Here is a 24,726-nt window from a genome sequence, read left to right on the forward strand (position 1 = left end):
GCCCCGGGGACCAGCCATTAGTGTCTGCGGCTCTTTTCCAACAGGGATTAAGCAACAGAAGCGACAAATGTCCCTGTGTGAGCGCCTGACCTTATCTGGAGTGCCATGGGCCGGGAGTCATGGCTCACATCAGCGTGGGTGACAAACGGCCCCGGCCTCCGCGTGGGACCCGCCGGCCTCGGCGGCAGATGTGCCGGAGCCTGTGGGAGCGGCAGGAGGCGTGGAGGGAGCAGGGGCCCCTCTGTGCCGTCGAGGCCGCGGGAGAACTGGGTCCTGGGGCCCCAGCTCCAGCAGCCTCGGCCTCCAGACTCGGCTGAGTCAGGCCCTGGACAGCGGCCGGCCCTTCACAGCCCTGAGCTCTGGGCTCCGAGGACCCAGCATCTCCCAGCTGGGCGCCCGCCCTCTCCCAGGCCCCGCTGACTCTCAGGCCGCTCTGACCTCGCCTGGGTGGGGTGGGGGCCAGGAGAGGCGGGCACGTGCACCTGCGGGACCCTCTGCCCTTCTCCCCGCCTCGGGCCCCATCGCACAGCCCGACTCGCTCAAACACGACCTCCTCCAGCGGCTTCGTACAGACGCCGACACGCGGCCTTACGTGCTGCTGCTGACACGGGGCTCTGGACGGGCCCTCAGGAGCAGGCCCTGCTGCTGCTCCCGGGGCCAGAAGTCCCGGGGTCCCAAGAGCCTAAACCAGTGACGGCGAACCTTTTGAGCTCGGCGTATCAGCATTTTGAAAAACCCTAACTTAACTCTGGTGCCGGGTCACATATAGACATTTTTTGATATTTGTAACCCTGGTAAAACAAAGATTTATAGTTTTTATATTTACTTCATATATTTAAATGCCACTTAACAAAGAAAAATCAACAAAAAAAAATGAATTCGTGTGTCACCTCTGACACGCGTGTCATAGGTTCGCCATCACTGGCCTAAACTCTCACACCCAGCACCTGTGGCCCTGGCCGCAGGCCGGCACTGCTCTAGGAGTCTGCAGGCATTGGTGCTGGTGACACGGCTGGGGGCCTCCTGTGTGTCGGGAGGGACGAGAGGCTGGAGGGGAGTTTATACAGACTGCAGCCAGGTCATGGGTCACAGGTCTGCAAGCTCAGCTGAGGCAGCGTCCACCCTGTCTGCCTCCACCCTCGTCCCCTCCCCCCCCGTCCCCTCCCCTGTCCCCTTCCCGCCTCTGGTGCTCACCCATGCAGGGTCCTGCTCCCACTCTTCCTCCAGCTAAGACCACACCTGCCCTAGATGCCCTCTGCAGACCGACTGTGTGGCAGGAGGGACGAGAGGCTGGAGGGGAGTTTATACAGACTGCAGCCAGGTCGTGGTCACTCCCCAGGTCACTCCCCAGGACGCCAGGATGGGCGTCCACGAGAGGCCCAGCCCGTCCCCCCCGCACCGCCCAGCCCCCAGCCCCCCCTCACACGCACAGGACACGGCCTGCCAGGGACACCTGACCGATGTTTGGGAAGAAGGGGTGGCGGGGGTGGGGGGGACCAAGCGAGGCCGAGTGAAGGGGTGGCCCTGGGCCCCTCGGCGCTCTCACTGCCCAGGCCGGGCGGGGCGGGCCTGCCTTGCTGGATTCGGCAGGGACCGTCCTGCAAACCCGAGTCAGCTGTGCTGTTTTGAGGGGGAAACGCCTACATTTTGCTCCCGATACACAGAGCAGGTTGGCGAGTTTTGAGCATCCCCACGGGATCCCCCTGAAAACGAAGAGCGGCTCCTGACTCTGTCCGAGGAGTGAGGACTCCCTCACCGAATCTCCCGCACGCTCTCCAGCCGGAGCCACGAGGGCCTGGCTGTTGTCCCTCCCTCTGTCCCCCCAACACCCCAGCTGCCTTTGCCCCCTCACTAGGGCCCCGGCCGGCCAGGCGACAGTCAGGCGCGGTGGGACCAGAGCACACACACTCGGAGTCTGCACACAGGGATCGCAGGAAAAAGGAATTCCTGCCCGGCCGGCGTGGCTCAGGGGCTGAGCATCGACCTATGAGCCAGGAGGTCAGGGTTCGATTCCTGATCAGGGCACAGGCCTGGGTTGCGAGCTTGATCCCCAGTGGGGGGCGTGCTGGAGGCAGCCGATCCATGATTCTCTCTCATCATGGATGTTTCTATGTCTCTCTCTCTTCCTCTCTGAAATCAATAAAAAATAATAATTAAAAAAATAATAATTCCCTGCTCGCAGCCCATCCGCCAGAAGAATGCGTAATCAATGGGAAAATTAACTGCATCCCTAAACAACGGACTGCGGGCCTTTCTCCGCGGTGCCTTATTAATTTGTAAATACAGTTATTGAGTTTCTGAAAGTTCTAATTTAAATGTATTGATCTATTATTGTTTGGTCGCATTTCCACCCAAATGTCTCAGAGGAGATGGATGGTGAAGCCCGCGCCACCGCAGTGACCAAAACTCTGCCAAACCGTGAACGCTCTGCAGCCGCGACACACAGGAACCACCTGGGGCCCGTCCACAGAGCCCGAGGGTCGGGGCGGCATCCAGACTGGACGCCTCATTTTTAAGAACAAAGCTTTCCGCCCGGCCGGCGGGGCTCAGGGGCTAAGCGTCGACCTAGGAGCCAGGAGGTCACGGTTCGATTCGCCGTCAGGGCACAGGCCCGGGTTGTGGGCTCGATCCCAGTGTCAGGCGTGCAGGAGGCGGCCGGTCCATGATTCTCTCTCCTCACTGATGTCTCTCTTTCTCTCCCTCTCCCTTCCGCTCTGACATCAATAAAATATATTTTTTAAAAAAGAGGAGCAGAGACATCTGTCCTGGCAACGGGTGGGGGCAGAGCTGGATCCCCGCGGCGGGCGGCAGGGGGGGGAGTCACTGCATCAGCCAAAGTGTGAGCAGCAAGGAGCCCAGACAGGAACCTTCTAGGGCAGCGGTTCTCAACCTGTGGGTCGCGACCCCTTTGGGGGTCAAACGACCCTTTCACAAGGTCGCCTAAGACCATCGGAAAACTCATATCTAATTACATATTGTTTTTGTGATTAATCACTATGCTTTCATTATGTTCAATTTGTCACAATGAAAATACATCCTGCATATCAGATATTTACATTATGATTCATAACAGTAGCAAAATTACAGTTATGAAATAGCGAAAATAATTTATGGTTGGGGGTCCCCACAACATGAGGAGCTGTATTAAAGGGCCGCGGCGTCAGGAAGGTGGAGAACCACTGTTCTAGAGCACGGCCCCCGCCCGCCCTCGGGAAGCCTGTGAGGCTCGGGCCTCGGACTGGACCTGCAGGCACAGGCCCCACAGATTCGAGGCAGAGTCTGGGACGACTCAGTTGGGTCCCTCTGAATTAGCGCTAAAAAAATTAATCCTTAGGCGCCTTGCGGCTCACCTCTTTTGGGGCCACTCATAACTCAGACGCATTTGGCCTCGGAGCTGCCTAGGACCAAGGCACCTGTTCTTCGGGGGTGGACAGGCCTGGCTGGGGGGGGGGGGGGTAACAATGTCCCGGCCACACGGGGGCCACTGACTGGGTAGACCCATGAGCAGCGGGACCAAGGAGTGTTGCTAATCCTCACCTGAGGGCATTTTCTCCCCTGATTTTAGAAAGACTGGAAGGGAAAGGCAGAGACAGAGAGAGAAACATCGATGTGAGAGAGACACATCCAGAGCCTGCAACAGAGGTACGTGCCCTGGACGGGGAATTGAACCCTCAGTCCTTCAGTTTGTGGACTGATGCTCTAACCACTGGGCAGGCTGATGCTGGGAAGGAAAAATAAAAGCAACGGTGTTGCCATCTCAAACCACATTTTCCGGAGGTGCGCGACATTCCAGCAGGTTCTCCCCGCCAGCCAGGCCAGTCAGACACTCCTCGTCCCGCACTCCTCGCCCTCGGGCTCAGAAACCCAGAGGCCGCCAAGGGCCCTGCAACCAGCAGGACCAGGGCCTCAGCCTGCGTGCCCCTGGCACCTGGCACCGGGCTTTACACTCAGCCGACCGCGGGAGGTCGCAGAGGTCGGAGTGAACGTCTCAGACGGGGAACTGGAGCTGGGCCAGCCTGATCCCGTCGCTGCGTCAGGCCCTCCCCTCTGGCCTGTAGGGTTGGTCAGTGTGGCCCTCACGCCATTCCCTCTCCCCTATTTATCTGCTGCTCACGGAGAACAGGGCCAAGGCCGGCAACGTCGGGGTGGGAAGTGGAAGGAGCGGGAACGGGCCTGGGGGAGGGGCCGGACCTGGAGGGAAAGGGGACGCTCCAGGAGTGGCCAGGAGTCCCCGCCGCCATCTCGGAGCAGCCGGACGCCCGGATTCGGTGCCCGAGTGCCACGCGGGAGAGTAAGGGCAGCACGTCGGCCGGAAGGGGTGTCCAGGGGCTGGTAAGCACCGTTTCTTCTTGGTCAGAAGCCTTCACCCTCGCACATCCACCCCAGCCGAGGAGGGGCAGGACGGGCCCTCCCAGACGTCACCGAGGCAGATCGAGGCCCAGCAAGGTCCAAGCCCTCCTTCAAGGGCACCTCAAGGTCGCAGACAGAGCAGAAGGCAGGCTCCAGGGGTCTCCCCTGTGACCCTCCCAGGTCAGACACCAGACTCCACCACCAGATGGGTACGTGGAGCCAAACCACACCCGGTGGGATCCTTGCTGCTTCCTGTGACCGGAGGGTTTGCCAGAGTCCCCGTGGCACTGGCCTGGCTCCTCAGGCACACAGTGGGGCACACCCTCCTGGACACCCACTTACACGCGCCACACACACGCATGTGCGCGCACACACACACACACCCCACAGGTGCGGGTGCAAGGACACTCCCACCCGCATCCCAGCGGCCGGGCCCAGAGCCACGCGGAGCGGTGTGAGGGGTGAGCACCCGGCAGGGGCAGCAAGGAGGGCGCAGGCCGAGGTGGGGCCCAGGTGCGCTCAGGGCGAGGTGGGCACAGGGAGTGGAGCCCGCTCCCGCGGCCTGACTTCCACACGCCGCTGGCAGCTGTCTGGGCCCGGGACCCGTGCCTCTAATTGATCTCATTATCTCCCCTCCACAAGGTGAAGTGCAGCCGCGAGGGGGCCGCAGGCGGGCAGGGGTGGTGCGGGCCCAACACAGCCACTCTGGGCGCGCTGCCAAGGAATATAGGCGGCGGCTGCTGGGGCGGCCCTGGTCCCCCCGTGACTTCTCCACCCACAGCCCCGGCCTGGGCGGCTGGGGTTCCTTTGTTATGCCCCTGCCTGGGTCATTATTGTGAATGGGGTTCTGTCCACCCCACCATCCCCTCTGGGCTGTGCAGGCTCCTGGGACCACTGACCGTGCGCCTTGGGGAGTCCTGGGCGCTCTGAGCTCCAGGCTGACCCCCTCAATTCCCCCACCCAGCTCCCCCAATCCAGCTCCCCCATCCAGCCTCCAATCCAGCTCCCCCAATCCAGCCCCCCTCAATCCAGCCCCCCAATCCAGCTCCCCCCAATCCAGCTCCCCCCAATCTAGCCCCCCAATCCTGGCCCGAGGAGCGAGCACAGCCGCACCCCAGAGCCGAGGCCGGGGCACAGGAAGTGCGTTGTGTGCTGTGCTATCCGTGTGCTGTGCTATCTGTGTGCTGTGCTCTCTGTGGGCTGTGTATTCCGTGCGCTTGTTTTCTTGCCAAAATATTACCCCCTTTGTCTTTGCGAAAAAGAGGCCGCGCGGCCCCGTCTGTGGGGCGCGGAGACGCTGCCAAGCGCCTTCCTCGGGGCGGCGCCGGGCCCCTCCCAGCCTCCCCGGCTATATTTTTAACATAAAAACCCTACATTTAATTGGTTATGCATCTCTGTTCTCTCCGCACTCCTGGATATCACAGAGAAACACATTAGTACACAGCAATTAGTGCGGTGGCAGTAAACAACTAAGGCACCATTGCGCCGTGGGTGATTAAATAGTATTACTCTTTATTTTTTATGGTGCTCTCGGAAAGATGGAGGAGAGCGAAGACGCCCGTCTCCACTCCGATGCCTGGGAATGCACTAACAGGTGGCCACGCGTCTTCCAGGCGCCATGGACACCTTGCGCTCCCGTCCACAGAGAGCGCCTCCGGTTTTGTATTTTATTTTTTTAATGAAAAAAAAAAACAAAAAAACCCCACCTCTTTCTTCTGTACACGCCGGGGCAGTATTTCTCACCCTCCCGCCACCAGCTATTTAAGCAGAAATATTATTTCCTGGGAGTGATGGCGTCAGGAGGAATAATGCCCTGACCTTCATCACCATAAAAAAAAATAAAAATAAAAGCTTCCTCTCCATGGAAATGTACGCCCGGGTTCCTGTCTTTCCAAAGAGCGAGCCCAGCATCTGGGACCTGTGACCGCGGGTGGGCGGGCGGGCGGCACCTGGCCCCTGCCCCCCTCGCGGGCCCTGACGCCCGGCTCTCCCTCCGCGTCTCCCTCCGTGCGCCCTGCGTCTGTCCATCCGTCCTCCCCCTCCCAGGCCCTGGCACCTCTTCTGCGGCATCTGATGAAGTTAACAATGTGCTGCTATTTGCATGCAGATCCGTGGCTCTCTCTCCAGCTGCTCCCGGCCTGGTCTCTCTCGGCGGTGATAGCGCGGCGTCCCTCAATGCGATCTCTGTCGGGCCCAGGTGTGCGCTCCTCGGGGGCACCGCCTTCCCCGCGGCATCGAGGAGGCGCTATTACGCCAGGGCCACATCTGGAGGCGAGTTCTCCTATTAATCATATACTTTTTACCGCGAGGAAGACCAAGTCTGAGATGCCGCGTTGTTGGGGGCGGCAGTTCCCGCGCGCGGGCGGCCTGCGTCTTGTTTTGTTTTGTGTGGTGTGCGTGTTGTTTTGTCCCAGGCATTTCAATATTTAAAGAGCCATGAACCGAGGGAGGGGTGGATTTCTAGGAACAGAGAAACGAGCGCCCTGGAAGCGTCCTGGCTGCCCGCCTCCCGCCTGGCCGGTCCGGGGAGAGGCTCCACCTGAGGCCTTTGGGGGCGAGCGGGGGCCGGAGCTGGGGGGCGGGGGGGGTGCAGGGGGAAGAGAGGCCTGTGCTCCGGAATTTGTTTAAAAAGAAGCAACTGCTATGAACGTTCAGCCTGTCTGCTCCCGGCGGACATGAGCTCAGGGCACCAAACGTGGACAGCGGGACCCCTCCACGGCCCAGAAGCAGAACCGAGTGGAGCCGGCGCCGGCCCAGATGCTGCGCGTGCTGGCGGGGGGCGACTTCCCATCGGGTCTGAGGCGGAGGAAGAGGAAAATCCAGAGCTGAGCGTCCATCTCATCTTCCCGGAAGACACAGGCTTTGCCCAGAGAGCCTGGAAGTGACTGTGGAGCCACGTGTTCCTTTAAAGATGTTCCTTTAAAGATCCTTCGGCCGCAGCCAGATCAGATGGGACGGGATGGGCCGCAGGAAGCTGAGAAGTTCCAACAGCTGCAGCGCCCCTCTGAGTGGGTAGTGCATCCAAAGGGCTAGAAAATGTCACTTTTGATTCAAAAATTGTTTTGTAAAAGGATATGTACTGCGTGGACAAGAGTCCATGTATGAGCGTGTGTGTGTCCTGTGCATACACAAATACACACAAACATACATGCACATGTGCACAGACATACAAACACACGTGTGTGAATACAGACACACGTGCACATGCATGCACAAACACATGTGTGTATGCATACATACACACACGCTGAAAGGTAAATGACTTTGAGAACAAGGATCATCGACGTGGGACCATTCTCATTTTTCCAGCAGGTAAAAGCCTAAGCAGGTGTGGCCACGGGGCCAGCTCCTATGACAACCATGACGAGATCGCCTTCGCCAGCGTCTGGCATCGGAGAGAACCTGGGCCAGTCCCAGCAGTGCCAGGGCGGCTCCCACCAGCCACACAGAGCAGGGACTTCACAGGAGCAGGGCCTCTGAGTCCTGCCTCCGGAGTCCCAGTTCCTGCCCCCGGCAGAGAGCTGCCTCTGCCCACGGTGCCAACCCCTTTCCCTCTGCCCACAGTGCCAACCCCTTTCCCTCTGCCCACGGTGCCAACCCCTTTCCCTGAGCATGGCCCTTTGTCTCAGCCCGAGGTGTCTGCCACGGATGGAGGCAGCCGGGCCTACACTCGGCCCCTCTCTGGACCAACCGTGCGGCAGCCTCAGTGTGCTCAGCTGGCGATGGGAAGCCCACGCCCCACCAGGTGGGTGCCACATGCAGGAACAGACGATAAAAAGGGCCCAGTTCACTGAGGCTATTTCTTCCTCGTGAATCAGCCGCCCCTCCCGCTCCCCAGGGAGATTGGTGCAGGATGAGTCCACGACACTTAGCAAATCTATGCATTTTTTTTTTAAAGACACATTTTTAGGCAAATAATACAAAGAGAAAGAATCGTGTTTTCATGCGAGTCTTTGGGGGCCACGGGCCTTTTCCGGGCCCCTGCTCACCGGCCTCCCGGCCCCCCGCCCCCCCCCCTCCCGCAAATCCAGAGCAGAGGAGCAGATGCAAACGGACAGGATGACATCACTGGGTGGCATGTGGCACGGGGGGGGGGGGGGGGGAGGGGAAGGGGGGAGGGGGGGAGAAGCAAAGACAAATGACATTTTGCCACGATGGCGTGCTACTTTCGTGCGGGTGGCTTGACTTTTGGCCCAAACGCATATGCCAATGGCGGGGCGAACTCCAGGGACCCACAAAAACGAATGTGTGCTCACAGCTGTACTGTACTCCACGCAGATGACATGTTCCGGGCGCCGCGGCCAGCGCAGAATGCTAATTAACATACTGGGGCGATGAGAGCGGCTGCGAGGGCCTTATTGTTCCATTATTTCACGAGGCCCAGCTGCCTTTGTTTACGCCACTTCTCCGCGCGCCACAGGTTTTTTTCCTCCCAAAATACTACCCCCGTCCAGCGTTAATATTTAAAAAACAAAGGGGCGGCAGATTGTCGTTTCTGTGTGGGGCTCGAACCGCGGCCCCGTTAAGCTGCTCTGGTTCGGTGCTGAGAAATAACTGAACAGCCGTGGCCAGCCGGCAGCCCGGGTCCGGGCACCACGGCCGCGGGCACGGAGCAGGCGCGCGCACAGCCAGCCGGGCATCGCCTAGGAGGGTGAGAGCGGCCAGCTAATGGGAGCCTTTAGCAGAATCAATACCCTAACAGCCCCTCGAAATGAACGTGATTTTTTACACGGAGCGTCGCAAACAATAAGCGCGGAGACGTGCTACCTGGGGCCCGCGAGGAGGCCGGGATGCAGAATTAAGGAGCAATTACATTTTTTTTTTTTGCAAACTAATATTACAGGCGATTATTAAAAACAAACACTTTCAAAAAGATGGACTTAGCATTAATAATAGGAGAGCACCAGCCCCCCCACACCCCACCTGATTAATCATTTTTTTACACTTTTTAATAGCTGTTTCACCTGCTGGCTGCGTGATCAGGCTGCTGCTAAGGACGGATATTGATGACGGAGGCAGTGATGATTCCATGGAAAGCCATATTTAAAGCTTGTTTTCGGTAAAAATAAATAAATAAATAAATAAATAAAAGAATTTCATAACCTCACTCAAGAGAATGCCGTCTGCCTGCTGATTTCATTTTGCTTCTTTTGCCAGGATGGGGTGTCAGTGTGTTCTATAAAACACGGGTTTTCTCGGATGGTGCGGGGCGCGACCTATAGGTACGTCAGGCACGTGCCATCACATCCAGGGAGAGGCGCTGGCTGGAGCCCAAAGTGTTTATGGCACGTGGCTCCCGCGCAGAACAGAAGGCCCTGGCGTTTCATGTTGGGTTTCCCTCAACGTGCCTCCGTCCGCACCAGGTACCGTAGTTGGGGACATGCGTCGCCCCGCGCAGACGCCTGGCCACCAGAGGGTGCGTTTCCACCTGAGAGCTCTCCCCCCAGAAGCCCAGCCCTTCGCCAGGCAAAGCCACACCATCACTCAGGACCGCCCCCCCACCCCCCACCGGCCACCGCCCCCCATCGGTCACCGCCCCCCACCGGCCACCGCCCCCCACCGGCCACTGCTCCCCATCGGCCACTGCCCCCCACCGGCCACTGCTCCCCACCGGCCACTGCCCCCCACCGGCCACTGCTCCCCATCGGCCACTACATGGGAGCTGCTTTCTAAGGATCAGCTGGGAAGACCCGTCTCCCCCGGCGGTAAGAAGAGGCGTTCGGAGCCCCGCGTCCCCCGGTGCGCGTCCCCGGGAGGGTGCCACAGGTGTGTCGCTGTCGCGACGGAGCGCTCGCTCAGCTGTGGCCGTCCCCCCACTGTGGACACAACATAGATTGGGCTTAATTGGATCCAGGAGCGAGCTAAATTACCAGCCGCTCGGCACTCCAGCCCCCAGCCAGCGCCTACACCAATAATAATAAACTTTCCGTAACAGCGCAGCCTAGGACGGCCTTTTCCTCTTCACCTGAACGTGGAACGGCTCTATTCTGCTGACAGCCGCCGAAGGAATTCCTTGTAAAAACAAATAGAATTGGTTTCCTTCTCAAAAATAAAAATAAATAAAAAAAAAATAGCTGCCCTAGCCAGTGTCAGGCTCCTCCCCAGCCTGGGCCCTGGTGGGCTTGAGCAGGAGGCAACCAATCGATGTGTCTCTCTCACATCGATGTTTCTCTTTCCCTCTCTCTCCCACTCTCTCTAAAATCAATGGGAAAATATCCTCAGGTGAGGATTTTAAAAAAAAAATAGCCGGAGAATTACCGACGGGATCCAGGTAAATAAGGTTCAATGACACACACGCATCTTTTCCTGGGGGAACCTGCGAACCTTATGGTCTGAGAGGAAGTGGTAGGGCCGCGTGGCTTTGCATCTGTGAGGGAATCTACCCTCTTCCCCGACGGGTTTACCGGGTCAAAGCCACAACCAGTCAGACCCCCTCCCCGGACGGCGAGAGCCATGTCCAGGGCTGAGTCCCCACGGACAGGCCAGGCTCCCTGAGACACGCCGAGGTTGGACCCTCTCCACGTCACACATTCACGCTTGGTTTGCAAAAACAAAACGCAGAGCCCTGGCCAGTTTTCCCAGTGGTTAGAGCGTCGGCCCACACACCGAAGGGTCTCGGCTTAGATTCCGGGTCAAGGGCACGAACCTCGGTTGCGGGTTCCCCAGCCCCAGTCGGGGTGCGTGCAGGAGGCAGCCGGTCCATGTGTCCCTCACATCCATGTTTCTCTCTTGCTCTCTTCCTGTCCTCCCTCGCTTCCACTCTCGCTAGGAATCAATGAAAAAAAAAATATCCTCGGGCGAGGATAAGTAAATGAATAAAGACACAGGGCCCTGTGCTACCCTTAATTTATAAATACGAGATCAAGCCCTTTCCCGGGCAGAAATAACGTCTTCAAACGACATACAGGGTTCCACCACTTGGACACATTTTTAACAACCTTAATCCCACTTAAACTTGGTAAGCATTCCATTGCGAGCCTAATCTTGTGCTGAAACTGATCAAAGGTAGTCGCAGAGAGACCACGGAACACTAAATCCATTATACGTCACGCACACGCACATCCGCGCGGCCGCCAGACGGCTGGCAGCTCCCGCACAAACAGCAGAGGCCGCGGTGGGTGGACGTCCGCATGGAGCTCTGGACAGAGAGGACGCGGCTGAATCTACTTCGTGGGGCAGTGGCTGCGACGTCGCAGGTGGACGCAGACAGGCGGGTGGGGAGACACGCGTCCTCCGGAGCCACTCCCGCAGAGCGCCGAGTCCGCCAGCCCTGCCCACGCGGCTCCCTGCAGCCAACGGGGGGCGCTGCTGGGGACCGCCTCACCGCCCCTGCCCCGCCGGCTGCACCTCGAGGCCCACTTGCTGAATCCCCACACACGTTCATGTGTCCACGTGGCAATTTAAGAAAATCACGTCAGAGGTGTCAGCTTGCAAAACTGGCTAAATCCCATGAAAAACCTCAGATTTCTGACCTCCCTTGAAAAGCCTGAAGGTCTAGCAGCCCCAGATCCACGTTCCCATGAGCCCCTGAGGGCACGTGTCTCACTCCATGCCATTTGGAGGGAAGGGGCGGTCACAGGCAAGCTGGGGGTGGACGGGGGAAGGGGACCTCAGGTTCCAGGCCTCCCAACAGGCTCAGCCTGCACAGGGCGGCCATGGCCGGTTCTGCCCCACAAGTCCCTCTTCGCTGAGGGTCAGGAAGTGCCACTCCGCCCAGCCACGCGGAGAAGAACCTATAAATCCTGGAGGACAGAAGGAGGAGGAGGGAAGAGACCAGGCACCAAGCTCAGACGACGGAGATAAGGCGGCTGGTGGAAGACAAGGCTGGGGGGTGGGCGGGGGTCTTTAACCACCTCGAGCCATCACTGCTGTTAGTCGGTGATGAATGTGGGACAGGCGGGAGCAAGAGAGGTGGAGGTGGTAGGTGAGGCAAGTAAAACGGGAGACTCCAAGGGTCATCACTCCCTGTGGTCAGTGGTGCTAGGAGCCATGGTCAAGGCCACAGTCAGGGCCACAGTCAAGGCCACAGTCAGAACCATAGTCAGGGCCACAGTCGGGCCACGGTCAAAGCCATGGTCAGAGCCACAGTCAGAATCACAGTCAGGGCCACGGTCAGGGCCAATGTCAGGCTCTAGACCAGTAATGGCGAACCTTTTGAGCTTGGCGTGTCAGCATTTTGAAAAACCCTCACTTAACTCTGGTGCGTGTCACATATAGAAATTTTTTGATATTTGTAACCATAGTAAAACAAAGATTTATATTTTTGATATTTATTTTATATATTGAAATGCCATTTAACAAAGAAAAATCAACCAAAAAAAATGAGTTCGCGTGTCACCTCTGACACGCATGTCATAGGTTCGCCATCACTGCTCTAGACTCTTACTCCTCACCACGCAGCTGGGCCAGCCTCAGGGCACTTCCTGGGGCTCCACCCTAGACCTCCTGAATCAATTACACATTAAAGGCCCTCGTCCACCACCAGACAGAATGGAAGGGGCCGGCCTCCCTGCGGGCCTGCGCTTTTCCACGTGGGGGCATGCGGGTCTGGATTGCAAAGGAGTTCCCGTGAGGGAAGGTGTGCTCGCAGGGATCACACGGTCGCAGGGATCACGCGCTCCCAGACCTCCCAGCTGGATGCTGCTCTTCCCGGCCATCCACAGACGCGACCCTGCAGTCAGGTGGCGTTTAATTAGCATTAGACTCTTCCACTTCGTGTACGTTACAGCCTCGCCTGAGCCACTTCATTTGGAGAGGACCCTGGCACTCCAGATTACAATGAAACATTAGCATGTCAGCGGGAGCTCGTCACGGCGCACACCCTGGGCGCGAGCCCTCCACCCCCACGGGCACAGCACACCCGCCTCCCCGCTCCCGGCAGGAGACACTTGGTTGTCAGAGGTCAAGCTCGGACCTGCCAACATGGAAAGAGGCTGCACCGCTAGGAAGCGAGAATGGGAGACACTTAGCCTGGTCAAAGCTGGAGTCGAGCCCGGCCGGCGTGGCGCAGTGATTGAGCATCAACCTATGAACCAGGAGGTCACAGTGCAGTGACCACAAGGTCAGAACCACAGTCAGGGCCACGGTCAGGGCCACAGTCAGGGCCACAGTCGGGGCCACGTGTGGTTCTGACCGTGGTCTGACTGTGGTTCTGACGTTTTCCTGGTTGAGCATCGACCTATGAACCAGGAGGTCACTGGTCAGGACACAGGCCTGGGTTGCTGGCTCCATCCCCAGTGCGGGGCGTGCAGGAGGCAGCCGGTCCATGATTCTCTCTCATCATTGATGTTTCTCTCTCTCTCCGTCTCCCTTCCTCTCTGACATCAATAAAAATATAATTTAAAAAGCCGGAGTCAAATCTTCATTCTTCCACCTGGATTTCTTTCTGCCTCTCGAAACCATGAGCCGGACCTCACATGGGGCCCTCACGGGAGCAGTGCCCGCTGCCAGGCTGCCCGCAGACCACGGACGCACAGGGCGACCTCAGCTGACACACAGACAAGCTCCTTCAGAAAAACGAAGATTTATGTTATAATTTAATATTTAATATAAAACATACGGGGGGGGGCAAGAGCGAGTCTACAGTTGTGAGTATGCAACACCCAGAGTTCATTCTTGTATTATCGATTCCCTGTCCCAGTGTCTTCTCTCGGATCCCCTGTAAACTGCCGCTTGGCCCCCCCACCCCGCATCTAACTGGCAGGTCAAACCAGAGATTTCTTGGATATTATTACTTCACAAAGCTAAGTATAATAGTTAATTAAAAGAAGTGTGCCCTTCATATTAAAAAAAAAAAAAAAAAGCCCTAGCTGGTTTGGCTCAGTGGGTAGAGCATCAGCCTGCGGACTGAAGGGTCCCAGGTTTGATTCCAGCCAAGGGCACATGCCTGGGTTGCGGGCTTTATCCCCAGTGGGGGATGTGCAGGAAGCAGCCAATCAATGATTCTCTCTCATCATTGATGTTCCTACCTCCCTTTCCCTCTCTCTTCCTCTCTGAAATCAATAAGAATATATTTTTTTAAAAAGAAGTGTGCCCTTCAAAAAATATTAAACCTGCAAGCAGGAGCAGGACAAAGACGGGAACAGAGGCGTGTGGATGAGGAACGTGGCCCGTGGCCGGCTCAGCGCAGGGGTCGCTCCCCACAGCCACTGTGCTGCCCCTCGCCTCCCCGGGCCTGCAGGTCCTGTCCACCAGACGCCTGGCCCTGCTGGCCCTGGGCCCCCGTGGGACTGTCAGAGGCGGACGTGGGCTCCGGTGAGGGCCTGGCTGAACCCTGAGGGCCAGACCCACACAGGTTCCTGCCCCTGTCAGGGCGGCCACAGAGCTGCAGCAGATCCACCCCTTTTAAAGGAGAGAAGGAGGAAGAGGTGGGAGAGCGAGAGCGCGAGAGAGAGAGAGAGAGAGAGAGAGAGAGAGAGAGAGAGAGAGAGAGAAGAAGAAGAAGAAGAAGAAGAAGAAGAAGAAGGAGGAGGAGGAGGCGGGGGAGAGAAAAAAAGGCAGAAACAGGGAAGGAAAAGAAGGAGAGAGTCGGGGAGGGAAAGAAAGAGAGGGGAGGGAGAGACTGCCTAAAGGCCTTATCAGGAAGAAAAATTTTTAAATGCACGCACTCTATTTATGCCCCGAATAAACAAGATAATTAAGTGTTCGCTTCCTAAGTTGTGCCTTGGTTTCAAGATCAGCCGTGGCCGCGAGTGTTTGGATTTCGGCGAGCGTGTTGGAGAGCCGCGGGCCCTGACCCTCCGACCGGGGAGCCAGGCGCGGCCAGGGCTCGCACGCTGGGATCAAGGCGCGGCGCGGGGAGTTGAACAAACTAACATTCTGCCCTTGGAATGGAAGGATCAGCAGGAGACCTGACGAACCTGCTAATTGCTCCCGCGTCCGGGCCTGCTCTCGGCAGCGGCCCGCACCCTCGCGGTGCCCAGGGAGCGGGTGGGGGCGTGCGGCGCGGGTGGAGGCAGCGTGGGTCTTGTAAAGGCCAACCCGCTGTGCACGATCCGTGGTCCTGGCCTGAGAGCACCCCGGCGGGGTGGACAGTGCAGACACCGCCCCCACCCCCGGCCAGCCCTGCTGGGCCTCCGTCTTCCTGAGGTCCCTCTAAGCCAGGGGTTCTCAACCTTCCTAATGCCGCGACCCTTTAGTACAGCTCCTCATGTTGTGGGGACCCCCAATTTCATTGTTATAAACTGAACATAATTAAAGCATAGTGATTAATCACACAAACAATATGTAATTAGATATGTGTTTTCCGATGGTCTTAGGCGACCCCTGTGAAAGGGTCGTTCGACCCCCAAAGGGGTCGCGACCCACTGGTTGAGAACCGCTGCTCTAAGCCCTGAGCAAGACAAGGGTGGCGCCAGGCATGCGCAGGCCACCAATGTCCTTTCTCCCCTCCCCACATCCTCAGCACCAGGTTCTGGGACGGCCCTCAGGTGCCCGGGGCCTGGGTGGGTCCCGGGTAATCGCAGATGCCCAGGCATGGCAGGCGTCTCTCACCATCAGGCACCCGCCGCGCCTCCACCCCACCCGCTCAGATCCTACGTTCCGAAGATACAGCTCCGCCCCGTCCCGTTTTCCCACTGTCCCCCCTCCACAGCCTCTGCCTGGATCAGCCACCACCTCCGCCCCACCCCCACCCCCACCTGCAAAGGCATCTGGAAAAGTCGTGCCTCCCGCAGGCAGCGCTCTCTGGCTTCTCCCTGTCTGTCTGCGTTTATGAAAAGCTCCTGGTCTCCTCGGGCCGGCTGCAGGCCAGCTCGCCCTGGAGCCCTGCCCGCACCGCACGCCCGCCTGACGCCTGCTTTCTTTTCTTAACTCTCACCTGAGGGTGTGGCTTTAATTGATTGTTAATAATGTTTTTTTATTTTTCAATTATAGTTGAGGTATTGATTTTTAAAAAGAGAGAGAAAAACATCGATCCGTTGCCTCCTGCATGCACCCCGACCAGGGATCAAACCCACAACCTGGGTACGTGCCCTGAGCAGGAATCAAACCCGTGAACTTTTGGCAAACGGGACGACGTGCCAACCAATCAAGCCCCGACCAGGGCCTGACGTTCGCTTTCTTAAAGGGACTGCAGAGCCGCGCACGGCGCACGCTCAGGATCCTCGCCAGCCCCTCGTCGCCGGTCAGCTGGGCGCTCCCAGGCCCTGACGCACGGACCCCTCGCTCAGGCCTGGCGCCTGTGCTCCACTGGGATCAGAGGTGGCGTGGTCACCTTCTCTCTGAGCCCAGCCTGTGTCCTCTTCCCTCTGCACGGTCACCCCGGGCGTAGGGTGGTAGCCGCCAGAGTCCCCAGCGGCGCTTCCCTTTAGCCTGCGTCTGTGATGCTCGGGGCCGGGCCTCGGGCCGTGCTGACCGACGGCAGCTCTGGGGCAGCTCCTCCGGGAAGCAGCGCCCCTGAGGCGACACAGGCCTACGTCCCCACTGAGCGCCCGCGCCCCCGCCAGCTCCCAGGCGACGGGGAGGATGGATGGGGTGGGGTGTCCACGGGGCTTCCCCAGCTCACAGGCAGGAGGTGGGCCTGCGGCACAGAACCCAGATCAGTCTGGGCTGATGTCAATCCCCTATTTCTCTCCGACTGTACAAGAGCCAAGAACAGCCCCCCAGGCCGTGGTCAGGGAGTGAAAGCAAAACTGGGCCCTGCTGGGGGGTGAGCCTCAGACACAGAGCCTTCCTGAAACCCTGCTCCGAGGCCCTGCTGCAGGGGACGGCCCGGGCCTGGCCTGCGGGGCCTGCAGCCCGACCTCACTGAGCGCACAGGGGCTCACCGACTGTCAGGGCCAACAGCACCGCCCGGCGACCCCTGGCAGTGGGTTTCACACATGCTCACACACATGCATGCACATGCAGGTACATGCATGCACGTGTGCGCATATATGCACAGACACATGTGCACAGCCACACGCACGCCAGGGAAGGCTGGACTCCCGCACACGGGGACGTGGGAGGGAACAGGCTGTCTGCCTCCCGCCTGGCCGCCGCCTCGCCCATAAAGAGCGCCGGGTCCGGAGCAGGAGAGGCTGCGCCTGCGGTTGGGCCCCTGCTTCTTGTGCACAACCTCCCGGTTCTGCTTTCGGCAGCAGCCCTCCGACACGGCTAGCCACAGCCCCACGTGCACGCGGCGCTGAGAAACCCCACACGGACGGGGGGGTCTGCGCGCCCCCCCATCCCCGTTCCGGAGACGGGAGGAAAAAACTGAGGGACGCTCGGGGCCCAGGAGGGACAGTCTCCACTTGGGGAGCAGCTGCTGCCTCAGTTTACCCCCGTGCCCAGGGAACGGAAGGGACCGGCTTGGAGGAGGGAAGAGCCACCCTGGACGGAGCTGGTACAAAGCAGGCCCTCCCAGGGCCCCCACAGGCCTGGCCGGAGCAGCGACGGCAGGGAAGCAGCGAATGGCCGCTGTGGGCAGTGGAGCAGCCTGAGTCCCGCCCTTCGCCTGCCCGCCTACAGCCGCCTTTGCAGCAAAGGCTGCTGGGAGCAGGCCTCGGCCCCACGCTCACTGGGAGCCCATCCTCCTGGGTCCCTGGACGGCACCCTCGCCCCAGGCACCACTGCTAGGCTCAGGGGAAAGCCAGCCGGGGCGCTGGGAGCCGGGCCTGGGGTGACCACTCATAGGGACCAGGCCGCGGGCAACGGTGACGGCGAGCTCCCACCCAGACCGCGCCCCGCGTCCCTCTGCACTGCCCGTGCCACGCTGCGAGGGACAGACAGACGGCCGGGCGGCCGGCAGCAGCGGGCGGCGCCCTGGGTTAACAGGCCTCTTTCTCTGCTCTGTGGTCTATTTGCAAAGCTGACCTAATGCGCGGCCTCGTCGCTCTCAGCCTCTGAAGGGCCCCGAGGGACACAGGGGCCTTTGTCTAGCGGCAAACAAAGGCAAAGTCATGGCGGGGTGGCCCCCAAGTGACGTGGACAAACGCCTGCCCGCGAGGACCCCGCCGCAGGCTCAGCGGGAAGGGGCCGGAGGAAATGGGATCCCGTGCCCCCCCCCCCCCCGCCGCCCCCTGTCCCTCTGGGACTGGCCCATCCCAAGCCTGGGGGGGGGGGGGGCGGCACGTCTCTGTCCCACCAGCTCCCACAAAGGGGAGCATCTCCTAAAAGGAAGGTCACCTTCGTTGACGCTGGTCACCTGGACATGACCAGGCCTCGCCCCTGACTGCCTCCCTCGAGTCAAACCCCACAGCCTGTCAATCACAAGCTGGTGCAAAGCAGAAAACACCATTATTAGCTCCATAAGCACGGCTCAAGTGCCGGTAAAGGGGACGGATGTGAAATGAAGCTTTGTTTCCAGGGAAGGAAGGAGGGAAGAAGGGAGGAAAGGAAGGGGGAGGGAAGGAAGGAGGGAGGGGAGGAAGGGGGAGGAGAGGAAGGAAGGAAGAAGGGGAGGAAGGAGGAAGGAGAGGGGCTGCACCGCACGCAGCAGCTCCGCGCTCCGGGGAGGGAAGGCCACCCCACGGAGGGCTGTGCAGCCGGCCTGGGTGGCCAGAGGGTTAAATTTATGTTCCATTACAAGTCCCCCCCCTTTTTTTTTTGGTTTCATCTTCTCAGTAAAACACATAACTTAAAATGAAATCAAATATTAAAAATGACAGCCTCTATAAGTGCCGTGAGTAACTTCAGGTCACGGAGGGAGGGCCGCCGGCGAGTTGTCAGGCACTATCTGTCAGAGTGAATTAGAAACAATCAACAGGGACGGGGCGGGAAGGTGATTGTTATTAAGCGGCCAGGCCGGCGCGGCTGCCCAGATGTGGTCATGCATATCAAGGACAGGAAGCAGCAGTTTAATGCAGGAAGCCCCGGCGAGCAGGGCCGCGCGAGGAGAAAAGTCCTTTGTCGCTAATAAGCTGGAAGTTACTTTGATAACAGCGGGGTGAGCCTCGAGAATAAAACACAGCTCCTCCTCGCCACACACCATCAATATCGCGGAAACGGTGGGCAGGGGCGCGGGGCGCGGGCGGGCGGGAGGAGCCGCTGGCCTGCCTGCCAGCCGCGGGCCATGCCAGCCCCAGGCCCCTCCTGCCGGGCCAGGCTGCATCCGACCACAGCACACCCTCCGTCACCCTCCAGAAATGTCACGGGGCCGAAAAGAGGAGCCTGCGTTTCCTGCCGCCCGTGTCTGTGGCGGTGGGGAAGGTGGAAGGCCCGGCAGCAGCCCCGCCATAATGAACCCCGTGGATGCAGCAACGAGAAACAATTTCCCATGCAGACCGGGCCGGGTTTCCTGCGAAATTACTTATGCAGCGTTCCGCAATTATCCTGTGATACTCGCAGGCAACAGTCTGACAGCCGTTGTGCAAACAATAAAGGAATTACGGAAATAAAAACAAATAACGTTACACCCGCAGAAAGGCCTCTCGGCCTGTGCCCGGGGCGAGGGGAGCCAGGCCGGCCCGCCCCGCCCTGCCCAGGCACCTGCCCGCAGCCCCCAGCTGGACGGGTGCGGGGCCGCCTGCGTGCCTGGCGGGGGCACTGAGGACACGGGCCACCTCGGCAGGAAGGAGTGGCCCTGGGACCAGGAGGGGCAGGGGCTGGGTGGCCCAGCAGCCTCTCCATTTCCTGTCTCACCTGCTGCCAAATCAGACGCATCCACCATCCCCGTGTCCCCACATCAGACTTGTCAGGTGTACCGTGGCTCAGGTGTTGGGGGGGAGACACAGAGGGCGGGATGCGGAGGCTACAAAGGGCGTCCTGTCCACCTTCCTCAGAGGTGAGGGGGCAGATATAGGAAGGAGGTGAAGGAACCATGTGCGGAAGGCGGGGCGCCCTGTGCAGCCAGGACCCGGCCTTCCTGCCACAGGGACGCAGAGCGGCAGACAGAGGCCAGCGAACCCCAGGGACAGAGCCCGCGCTGTTGGGTGGATCAGGGCATGGCTGGCCGTGCCTGCTGTGTGTGTGCTGCGTGCTGTGTGTGTGCGGCGTGCATGCTGTGCACCCACTGTGTGCCAACTGTGTGCTTGCTGTGTACCCACTGTGTGGCCGCTGTGTGCGTGAGTCTGCGCTCAGGGACCTTCAGGTGCCAGCTCCAGGGAGCGAGGCGGCCGCCCGGGGCCCAGCAGGCCAGGCCAGGGCTCTCTGGGTGGCCCTTCCCCAGGGACAGTCTGGGGCAGAGCCCAAGGCCTCCAGGGCCAAGCTGGCATGAGCACCCTGCATGCTGTCCAAACCCCGAGGTTTGCAACCAAGAGGGGACCCACAGGAACGCGTGAGGGGCAGGTGTCAGGGCCTCGCCACCCGGGTCCTGGCCTCCTGGGTCTGGGCGCAGACGCCATGGGCTTTGCCAGCCCTGCACTGCCGGGTCTCCAGAGCACCGTGGAGCTGGTTCACATCAGCTGCGCTGAAACGAAGGAGCCACGATGGCAGTGATGACACACAGCAGAGGGTCAGGGAGCCACCACGGCCGTGAGTGACGCTGACCCTCACACCCTGCCACAGGCTGCCCCCGGCACCTGGGACCGCTGGGCAGGCACAACCCCTGTCCCCGACGGCCGGGGTGGCCCTCAGCCGGGCCCAAGTGTAACTGCGTCCAGCACTGGCTCTGCCGATGCCCGGCTGTGACCTTGGGCGCCCCTTGCCCTCTCTGGGCTTGTCTCCTCGCCCCTCAGGGAAAGGCGGCCGTGACCACAGAGGTTCTGCCGCCCCGGGTCTGTGGGTCAGCGACCGAGGACTCCTGAGCAGGCAGCTCCGCCGACAGCCGCGCCTGGGAGACGGGCCCGCGCTGCTCCCGCCAGCACTCTCCGCTCCTGAGCACGCCCTGCAGGTGAGCAGCCGCTGCTCAGTGCTGGGGAGCCCCAGGGGGTGGGGTGCAGAGGCTGCTCGGTGCTGGGGAGCCCCAGGGGGTGGGGTGCAGAGGCTGCTCGGAGTTGGGGAGCCCCAGGGGGTGGGGTGCAGAGGCTAGAAAGGGGTGTTCCACAGAGGGGCCGCTCTTACCGAGGGCAGCACGTGGGGATGTGGGAGAATTCTCCCGAGGAGGCACCGTTTTAAGGAGAGAGCAGTGAGAAGGAATCTGGTGCTTGCCCTCCTCCTCCCGGTGTGGGCAGCTAACTGAAGTTTTCAAAATCCGTCTGCAAACGCAGGCATCTGTGGACCGGACAGAGCTGGGGCCCCTGAGGCTCCCCCACTTCGCACTGAGCACAGGCCCACACACTGGGGGGCACAGCACACACGCAGCACGCATGGCCAGCCACGCCCCGAGCCGCCCTGAGAACCCACCTCTACGCTAACGAATGACCAGGGCTCAGCCTGGAGGGAGCGCTTCCCGTGTGAGTGGGAGGCGCCTGCACCCCCAGGCCGGGCACTCCGTGGGCCCCAGATCAGCAGGAGCCAGGAGCCTGCCACCTGCAGCTCTAACCACGCCCATGGCTCGGGTTTGGGCTGCCCGGGAGGCTCCTGCCGGGGCTTGGTCACGTGTCACCCGTGCAGCTGGCCACCTGCTCTGCACCCACAAGGCCAGCAATACTGCCTCCCAGCGTAGACATGTCACCAGGACACAATCCCCCCCCCCCACACACACACACACACACACCCGTCCCAGGCCACAGCAAACAGCCCGCCAGGAGCCGCTCCCAGCCACTTGCAGAATTCTGGCACCTGCCAGCACCTCCCTGCCTGGGTCAGAGGGTCTCTCCAGACACACCCTCTGATTAAAAGCATCAGGAACATGCCTGGCCGGTGTGGCTCAGTGGTTGAGCTTCAACCCAGGAACCAAGAGCTCTCCAGTTCAATTCCCCGTCAGGGCACATGCCAGGGTTGCAGACTGGATCCCCAGTTGGGGGCATGCAGGAGGCAGCCGATCAGTGATTCTCTCTCATCATTGATATTCCTATCTCTCTTTCCCTCTCTCTTCCTCTCTCTCTCAAAATCAATGAAAACATATTTTAAAAATAAATAAGTAAAAGCAACATGAACGTAAAAGGAAGTTCCTCACTAGGGTCTGCAAAGCCACCTGGAATCCAGGTCACCTGACGCCAGAGCTCAGGGCTCCATCATCGCCGGCCTGCGGGCTGGCCCTCAGACATGGCTAGTTCCTCCCCACCCCAGGCCCTTTGCACGTGCTGCTCCCTCCAGGGAGGCTGTCTCCTCCAGGCCCCTCATCCCTGTCACTGCCATGTGCTTCCTCGGGGGCCATCCCTGACCACGGCCCCTCCAAGCGCAGAGCAGCCCTGCCCCTGACCCCATCTGTCACCATCCGCTCTGTGATGGCCTGTTTGACCCCCACCCCCACCCCTCCCCCAGGGTGGAAGCTCTCTGGGGGCGGGGACCTGTCTATCTCCTCCCGGCTGCTCCATGGCCAGGGGCCAGGCCCCAGAATCAGGAGGAAGGCACCTCATGGCGTGGCCTGACCGTCCACCAGCTGGGCGACCAGAGGGGCCACGCAAACTTCTGTGACCTCAGTTTCCACACCTGGGGCGGCCGAAGAGGGTGAGCCCAGGTCCTCCCCAGGGCCCGAGGCCAGCCCTGCGCCCCCACCCTCCCTCTCGGCTCAAGTCCACTCGCTCAGACTGTCTCTCTCAGGCACAGGGAGAGTCACGGGCCTCGCTCCCCACGCTGCCAACGGCTTCCAGGGCCTCCACCGGGATCTCTACCTCCCGGCCGAGCTCTCCTGGTGACGATCAGACGCCACACAGAGCCCCGCACACATGCCGGCCCATCATCGTTATCGCACAGAAATTACACTACCCGCGCCCCTCGGTGCTCCCAGAGCACCCTCTGCAGCGCGAACTGCAGTCATTACCGTGGAGGCCGCTGACTCACGTCCACATGGAGCCACGGGAGCCATGCAGGAGCCACACGGGAGCCATGCGGGAGCCACACGGGACGGGCACCGTGGCCAGGTCCCCCCACACCCCGGGGACAGGGGAGCCACTCTGTGTCCGTCGGGTGGGGGAGGGAAGACCTTGTGGGCGCTGAGACCCACCCCCCACGGAGTCAGCACAGGGTCCCTCGGGAGAGTAAGGCTGGAGGGTGCACAGCCGGGCCTGGTCCTCTGGAACCACCTGGAGCCACGTCGGGGTCGACAGGTGGGGGGCGGGGGTCCCATCGCCAACGTGGGGGAGAGGCTCCCATGGCGGGTGGCTGGGGGCTTCCTGCGACGGAGCTTCGGGTGGCTGTCCGGTCACCCCAGCGCTGCCTGTGCAGCATTTCGCGTAGGACTTTAAAATGTTAGGCCTTGGAGGGCGTCAGGGGAGAGCGTGAGGGCAGCGTCCCCGCCAGGACCTTCAGACGCCCAGACAGGGCTCAGCCAGCTCAGCCCGGTCCCAGGGCCCGGGGACAGGACCATTCCGGGGCCTAGAATCCAAGTGCGGGGCCAGCAAGACAGCGAGAGGCCGGGAGTCGGTGTCCGTGTGGCCCATCTCCAAGGCCTGACCCCTTCTGGTCTCCAGGGCGCACAGCTCACTCTGGGAGGGGATGTCCCCATCCCACACACAGCTCCCAGGACCCCAGGGCCATCCCGACACAGCATCTCCAAGCGGAACCTCCCGCCTCCCCACGGCCGATGCCCAGGGCGCTGCGCCCTTCGCCATCAGGCCCCAGTGGCAAGCTGCCTGGTGAGGCCGGAGCCCATTCGTTCAAACCTTCGTTTGAATCACAGGACTCATTAGACACTGGGTGCGGTCCTGTCTTCCCTTCCCATTCACCGTGGATCAAGGGGCCACGGCAGCCCCCCACCTCCCTCCTCTCCCCGCTCAGGAAGCAGGAGCCGGAGGCCGCACCCCAAAGCCAGCCCGCCCATCGCCCTACCCAAGGCCCCGGGCACCCGCGCCGAGCTGGGCCTCCCCGAGCTGTGAGCATCCACACGGCAGAATCCCCACCCCCTACCCCCGATGGAGCAGCCACATTGTAAGGCTCCTGACTCCCCCATCTGTGTTTGCCTCCCGAGAGGGAAAATAGTCTTTGCAGACATTCCCGTCTCTGGCAGGCGGATCCTAAACCTTACTGGCACCCGCACGCTTGTTTTCCCAAGCAAACAGCCACGGAGCCGAGAACGGCTCTGCCTGAGAGATGCCGGGGCGGGCGCCCACCAACAGCGCCTTCCGGGAGCCCCAGCCTCCAGGAGCGGTAGGCAGCCGCCTCCCCGGGAGCCCGGGCCCCGGGGAGCCCGAGAGAGGGAGGCCCGAGCCCGAGGCCACGGCACCCCTCTCCTTAGCGTGGGTCACACCGCCAAGCGGCTGATGGAAAACACCCACCGCAGTGTGAAATCAACACGTTCTCACTCCAATAGACGGAAAGCAGCCAGCCCTTTCGCGGCAGACACGTTCTCCCCCCGAAGTCCGCGAGGCAGCGCACGGCACGCGGCCCCCTCCCCGTCCCCGTCGCCAGGCGCACCGCGTCCCCTGGGATGGCACCAGCCACAGGTGTCCTCGCCCGCCCCACCCTTCCCCTGGC

The 24,726-nt window shown here is 60.6% G+C and overlaps 1 protein-coding gene across 2 annotated transcripts in view; it reads right to left on the bottom strand.

Moving 5' to 3' along the window:
* Positions 1 to 24,726, bottom strand: part of ZNF536 (zinc finger protein 536) — a 196,228-nt gene that overhangs the window by 170,738 nt on the left and 764 nt on the right. The window lies entirely within an intron of this gene.

This window comes from Myotis myotis, unplaced genomic scaffold, assembly GCF_014108235.1.
Source record: "Myotis myotis isolate mMyoMyo1 unplaced genomic scaffold, mMyoMyo1.p scaffold_m19_p_37, whole genome shotgun sequence".
Classification (NCBI taxonomy): Eukaryota; Metazoa; Chordata; class Mammalia; order Chiroptera; family Vespertilionidae; genus Myotis; species Myotis myotis.